Below are 7,410 nucleotides of genomic sequence, written 5' to 3'. Positions count from 1 at the left end.
TCAGATTCTGATAAAAGCACAGCTCAGTCAGTGCAGGGCAGATTCACGGCATCTAAAGACAGCTCCAATTTATATCTGCACATGAATCAACTGAAGACTGAAGACACTGCTGTGTATTACTGCGCAACACAGACACTGTGACAACAAAAATACAGGCAGCTGTTCAAAAACACATTGTGAACAATAGGGTGAACATGATTAAGTTACACAAGATGCAAAAGGAGAAGAGCCGCTGAAGTTAATTTAGGGCTGTCTGGAGAGTTTTGAATGTATAATACTTAGTTAAAAATCTACATTTCAATCGTACACTACTTGCTTTCTCAAGTCAGTAGTATTTATAAGTGGTAAATTTTTCACGTTTTTTTTTTTTTTTTTCAGGATGAAGGAATCAGTCTACATATTGAATTCTCTAATTTTAATAATGAACTGAACTCTTATTTCTACTAAACTTTTTACCATGTAAGTCCATTAACTCTCAACTTTTCCAGTAACTTTTCCAGTAAACTCAGTGTCTTCAAGCAGCTCAAGCAATACAGAATGCAAACAGCAAAGCTAGTACACTGAAAAAAATATTAATAAGTAATCTGCATTAAAATACAGAAATTCAAAGTGCAAATGATTCAGGTGAAAGGGCCATTGTCTTCCAAACTCATGAAGTAGTGTTAAACTGAACTTTCTGTTAGTGAAGGTTTGTCCCCTGCATTAAACAGCTGCATTTTAATCTACAAATGTTTTATGTCTTTAAGTTTGATAGTTTGCAGTGGCAAGAGAGATAATGTGGACTCAACAAATGATGTATTTCTACTAAAGTATGAAGACTTAAAGGGAATAATTCACCCAAAAGTTAAATTTACATCATAATTTACTCACTCTTTACTTGTCACAGATCTGTTGTACTTACTTTCTTCTGTTAAACACAAAAGATATTGGATTTTTATTTCCTATACTATACTGTAAATCATGATGGCTACTTGTTTCCAGCATTCTTCCAAATATCTTCTCATAAAGGTTTGAAACAACTTGAGAGCGAGCAATTTTCCATTGTTGGATGAACTACCTTCAGGTTTTAATAAATATTTGAGTTTTGTACATGAAGTACTTCAAGCACACTGAACAAATATTGAACATACCAAATAGGCTTTGGAAGCAGCTACAAACATTCTTATTAATGTTCCAGAATATGTCACTTTGCCTTTAAAGGGCAGCATATGCAAATATACGTATTTTCTCCTCTTTATAAGCCCCCACGCGGAGACATAAAATTAGTTTATGACTTTCCTGTATCAAGTTCCTGTTTTTATAACATGACAATGGATATTGTGTCCACACTGGCTTTTATCATGTTTGCTCTCACAGAACGTAAGAAGGAAACTGTTGACAGTCATGTTTCTTCAAGTGTGTTATTGTTGTAAAAGTTCATGTTCAATTGCTTGTTTTTCAGTCTGTTGGTGTCAAACACTGATCGAGTCTGAAGCAGCGGTCATTAACCCGGGAGGATCTCACACACTTACCTGTACAGTCTCTGGATTCAGTAGTGATCCGTATTTGGCTTGGATCAGACAGACTGTAGGAGGAGGTCTGGAGTGGCTGGCATACATCACACCTGGTGGTACTACATACTACTCTCAGTCAGTTCAGGGGTGCTTCACCATCAAAATCTGAAAACAGCAATATAGACAGCTCTTTATGTTATCAAGATATTGTATCACATAAAACATTAAGAAATAACAATTTTTAAGATTTACAAATGTTAAGCAGGAAGATTTTATTTTGTAAATTAAAAAAAATATATAAAATAGTTATTTCTTACACCAATTAAATATTTCCAGCAAAACAATATGTACTTGTACACGTGTATGTGTACTTAACCTTGCCACAATTAGTAATACTTTGATATTATAAATACATTTTAAGAAGGTCAAGCCAAGAAGGTCGCTGGTTCAAGCCTTTGCTGGGTCAGTTTGCATGTTCTCCCCATGTTAACGTAGGTTTCCTACGGGTTCTCCGGTTTCCCCCACAATCCAAAGACATGTGCTATAGGTGAACTGAATAAACTAAATTGGCCAAAGTGTTTGTGTGTGAAAGTGAGTGTGTATGGGTGTTTCTCAGAGTTGGGTTGCAGCTGGAAGGACATCCACTGCGTAAAACATGCTGGATAAGTTGGTGGTTCATTCCGCTCTGTTGACGCCTGATGAATAAATGGACTAAGCTGAAAAGAAAATGAATCTTGTATCTGCACATGACAAAGCTGGAGACTGAAGACACTGGAGTGTATTACTGTGCTAGAAGAAACACAATAACAAAAGCAGAATTTTAAACCGTTCATGCCACATATGATCAAAAACAGTTCAGAAAGGGGTCTCATTCATTGATGTCAGTTGTAGGGATAGTTTACAGATTGACCCAAAAATGATCAGTCTGGTAGATGAAGAAGAGCCGGAGTCAGAGATTTAAATGAATAAATCAAGTTTACTGAAGATAGTTTGCAGTTACATCAGCAGAAGCCAGCTTCAACACAACGCAATGAGTTCCTAGGCCGTTTTGGTAACAATCACCAATCAATAACAATTATACTCTCACATACTGTAACATCATTAACTGCGTCATACATATAGGTGTCTAACCTGATTAGTTAAAACACAGATAGACTAGGAAGATTTCCATGTGGGGTTTGTGCGTACAATTCTGAACAATATCTAAACATAAACCTCAGACATCCCTTAGACGGATTAGAGCTGACTCCAGACCTGTGAAACGGATCAACAATCCAATAAAACACACACACTTAAAGTACAATCTGTTTCTTATTCAAGGCTAAGTGTATTCTCAACCGTCTTTATCAAAACTGGTTAAAAACCGGTATTATCTACATTCAGGCAGTTATAATCCTTACTACACAAAGTCTATTTTGAATAAAAAGTAGAATCACTTTAAAATAAATAACCGTAAAAACAGTAAAATAACTTTTAGACATTTTAGATAGTATTAACTCACAGAAATAGCAATAGAAACAGTTGCTTCCAGTGCTTAGGCCTCAGTTTCACTCAAGGTCTCCATGACCTCTAACCTAGTTTGCTGGCTCCTGAAAATAGTTATAAAGAGACAGGCAAATGCACTGAACATTCTTATTTTGAAGCAATGTGTTAACTTAATCATTAATTAAAATCAATTCAAAGTTAAATACTCATTCAAATAATCAAATAATTATATTTAATAAAAATAATGAGAAACAAGATTATGATTGAAAGGATAAATGTTGATTCATACTGAGATGGATTGAAAGGTATAAATCCTAATCCTTCACAGTAAAATGTAAAAATACCCACAATCCCTAAAATATCTAAAGCACTTGATTATTTACAAAGAACCATCTTCACAAAACACAGCACAGCAAAAAAATAATAAATAAATAAATAATAAAAAAAAGCTTTGAAGCGTATTTTGAAATTAATTGCAGTGCGCAGTATATTTCATATTTTGCAAAATATACAAAAAAGGCAAAATACTCAAATATATTTTGAAAAGCATATTGAAATCTGAAACTACTTGAAAAGAAAAAGCATGTTATAAATAAAGTAGTTTCAGGTCCCCCAGACTGGAATTAACTGCAAAATAAACTCAGGACATTTCTTTCTGTTCTTTAATGCAATGTGTTTGTTTGTTTGTGTAATGTGTTTGTGTCATGATAAATTAATTTAAAATAAGTGTCATTGTCATTAAAACAGAATGAACATGCATTAATATTAATTCTTGTTAAACATTTGGCTCTGTTTTGTTTACATTGATTTAAATACAATTTTAAATATTTGTACACATCTTTTTTACCCTTGAATAAAAGTATAATCTTTCATTAGAGCAACCTAAAAATTATTGTAATTTGTTACAGCTAAATTTATAAAATTACTCTCAATTTAGAGTTTTGACTTGGTTGAAAATGGAAAATGTACCTTAACATTAATCAAAGTATTTATTCTGCCCAAGAAAAAAATACATTGACTCAAAAGTAAATTATTGTTTTTATAGACAATAAGTTAATTTAATTCATTTGGTTCAAATTAAAAACCCAAAAGAACAACTAACTATAATAAATACTGTATATAATGTTAGGCTATGCTATTGCTATCTTATTTTCAGTAATGAATTAAACTCTCTGCTGGTGCATTCAGTAGGGCTATAAATGTCACACAAGATGATACAGTGCAACTCACATTAGAAATTCATAAAAAAACTGAAAGCATATAAAAACTGAAAGTGTATTAAGATCAAACACAAAGTAAATACCTTTAGAGGGCAGCATATGCAAACAGACTTCTGCTTGTTCCTTTAAAAGGACCCGGTCTGCTTATCTCCATTCATTAAAGCTGTTTTTTTGGCAACTGCATCACATTCCTTATTTTGTAACATGAACATGAATATTTGGCATTTCCTCTGTGTGGTGATTGTCTTTCAAGGTAATTTTATTACTTTCTTTCTTGACAGCATTTTAACATGTGAGAAGTTCATCACTAAAGTCTTTTTGTCTTTTATTGCACAGGTATCAGTGGGGATGAAATTCGATTAGATCAGTCACCTTCTGTGACAAAGAGACCTGGAGAAACAGTGAAGATCTCCTGTAAAATATCTGGGTTCACAATGACAGACTACTTCATGCACTGGATACGGCAGAAGCCTGGAAAAGCTCTGGAGTGGATTGGGAGAGTTGACTCTGGCAGCAGTTCTAGCTCTAATTATCTTATCTATGCAGATTCTGTGAAAAACCACTTCACAATGAGTGAAGACGTGTCTCAAAGTACACAGTTTCTTGAAGCCAAGAGTCTGAGAGAAGAGGACACTGCTGTTTATTATTGTGCTCGAGAACCAGGACACAGTGACTCAATCTGATGAAGCAGCTCTACAAGAACTCAGAAATACAGTGACAAGAGACCAGTTTATTATGCGGACATGAATAATAGTTGCTCTTATTTTCATAATTCTAAAATTTTGGTATTCATTGTTTTTATAGATGCATCATTACTATATAAGTATTCACTATTTTTTAATATTCATGACATTTATACAGCCAGCATAATTTTACTTTTTATATCCAATAACATGTGATGTGAGCGTTTGTGATGAAGAAAGGAATTAGATATTGAAGTTCAAATACATTTTTTTCTTTGATCTTGATTTTCTTCTCCAACACATTCATCAGACACAGGATGTCAACAGATCTACTGACAGATATCACACTGAAAACAATCTGAAACAACAACAATAACACAAGCATTCAACACAAACCATCAGCAAAATGCATTTAACAGAGTCTGGATTCTACCAAATCAATTTTTTTTTTCAAATTGCACAACTAAAGCGACACATTCTTAACTGGAAAATAAAATGTTATTTCTGGTTTATTCTGTATTCTTTTAAATGAAATCTAATATAAAGAACATTGGGTGCTTTACAATGTCTGCACTTTTCTGTTCAATCACTGACTTTGAATGAATAAGGGTACAAAATCTACATTTTGTTGTGAACAAGCTAAAGTCACTCACTCACTCACTCACGCACTCACTCACTCACTCACTCACTCACTCACTCACTCACTCACTCACTCACTCACTCTCCTTCGGCTTTGTGCCTGATTTCTCAGGGGTCACCACAGTGGAATGAACTACCAATTACTCTAGCAATTGTTTTATGTGATGTCTTTCCTGACACAACCCAGCACTGGGAAATACCCATAACAAGTAAGTCACTTAAACAAAAAAGGTGTTGGTTATAATGTGCATCATCTGACTATGTGTTCCTTATTTTGTCCTTGAGGTCTGTGACTGTGCAGCACTTTAATAAAGATATGAAGAAATGGTGGAATACTTAAATAATTAAGCTGAAACAATCATAATAATTTAACAGAAATTGAAATTTAAAAAAGAAGGCTATCAAATTTAAACTAAAATCTAATGAATTTGTAAATCTTAGTAGTAGTGCAGGTATAGAACTTGACTTTCAGTCACATGACTTTGTGCCATTAGTCGCTTCTTACACCTGCAGGTCTCTCTGTATGCAAATGACCTTAGTAGAGAAGAGGATCAGTGTCACTTAAATTCTCTCAGGACGGTGTTATAAACTAGATCATCAGTCAGTGTTTATGTTTAGCAGTTATCTTTTTCTTTTGAGGTTATGATGGACGTGTTACAATTTGGAGTTCTGCTGATGATTGTTTCAAGTGAGAATGATTTCACTTATGTTATTTTAATAATTTCATTCTGCAGAAGTGAACTATTGTTTTCATGTTTTTCAGCTGTTCGTGGTCAGTCTTTGACCTCCTCAGACTCTGTGGTGAAAAGACCAGGAGAATCAGTCACTCTGTCCTGCACTGTGTCTGGAATCTCAATGAGTAGCTACTGGATGCACTGGATCCGCCAGAAACCAGGGAAAGGACTGGAGTGGATTGGATATATAGACACTGGCACAACAGCATATTACGCTCAGTCTTTACAAGGCCAGTTCACTATCACCAAAGACACCAGTAAAAACATGCTGTATTTAGAGGTGAAAAGCCTGAAGAGTGAAGACACAGCTGTTTATTACTGTGCACGGACTCACAGTTGCACAAAACACTGCAGGACTGAACAAAAACAATGCATGCAGAAAATCACTGATAATGTCAAACTTCCCATTTATTTAACATATCAACTGATTATTTGTGTTGTTCAGAGCATTTCAATATTTTCTTATAAACAGTTTCTGGATGGTTGATCAATGAGCAATCTGCACATTCATACAGATCTTAAGAACTTGATTAATGCTGAAAATAATTTTGGTTATTTTTGAACTCTCAAACTCTAATATCTTTATATAATATACTATACAGGCATTTGATACTTTAATTACTGGACTGACTTTATATTGTTTAGTTTTGCAATTGGCATGACACATTGTGATACATAAAACATAAAAAAAAAAATATGTCATGAAAAAACAACTCTTTAATTTTCATTATTTCAGTTTTATTTGCTTCAGAATAGATTTACACATATTTCATGACACACAGTTTCAAAAACATGATGAGCAAATGGAGATCTTAAAAACTAACTCAACTCTTCCTTATCAGCATTGCTGTATAACTCTGTAAAATTTACATCAGTTAAGAAACTATCCACAATTCATGTCTAAAATATTACATCAAAGTGGTGATCTGCAAAGCTAGCCTGTGTCTCATTCATCAATGGTGGTAATAAAACATAAAAACACTTACTCATTCACGTCTGTGATCAATGTTCATTGCTGGCACCTAAATCAGATTTTTTTCATGATTCTGGAAAAAAAAGAATGATTAATTCGAAGCACCCACTTAATAAATTACCAACTACAAGTCTGAGCTAATAAATGAACAGCACCAAAAAAAAAAAAAAAAAAAAAGAGCAT

General features: G+C 33.8%; 1 protein-coding gene and 1 pseudogene across 1 annotated transcript in view; both read left to right on the top strand.

Moving 5' to 3' along the window:
• The first annotated feature begins 1,310 nt into the window (after window positions 1-1,310).
• LOC141381342 (Ig heavy chain V region 914 pseudogene) lies at window positions 1,311-2,317 on the top strand (annotated as a pseudogene).
• A 2,036-nt stretch (window positions 2,318-4,353) lies between these two features.
• The window catches only part of LOC137489848 (immunoglobulin gamma-1 heavy chain), an 84,326-nt gene continuing 81,269 nt past the window's right edge, over window positions 4,354-7,410 (top strand). The window contains exons 1-2 of the mRNA XM_087244774.1: window positions 4,354-4,451; window positions 4,535-4,867. The gene's annotated coding sequence lies outside the window, so the exon portion shown is untranslated. The remainder of the gene's footprint in view (window positions 4,452-4,534; window positions 4,868-7,410) is intronic.

This window comes from Danio rerio, chromosome 3, assembly GCF_052040795.2.
Source record: "Danio rerio strain M-AB ecotype USA chromosome 3, GRCz13ab, whole genome shotgun sequence".
In the NCBI taxonomy this organism is placed as follows: domain Eukaryota; kingdom Metazoa; phylum Chordata; class Actinopteri; order Cypriniformes; family Danionidae; genus Danio; species Danio rerio.
This window is presented reverse-complemented; position numbering and strand designations above follow the sequence as displayed.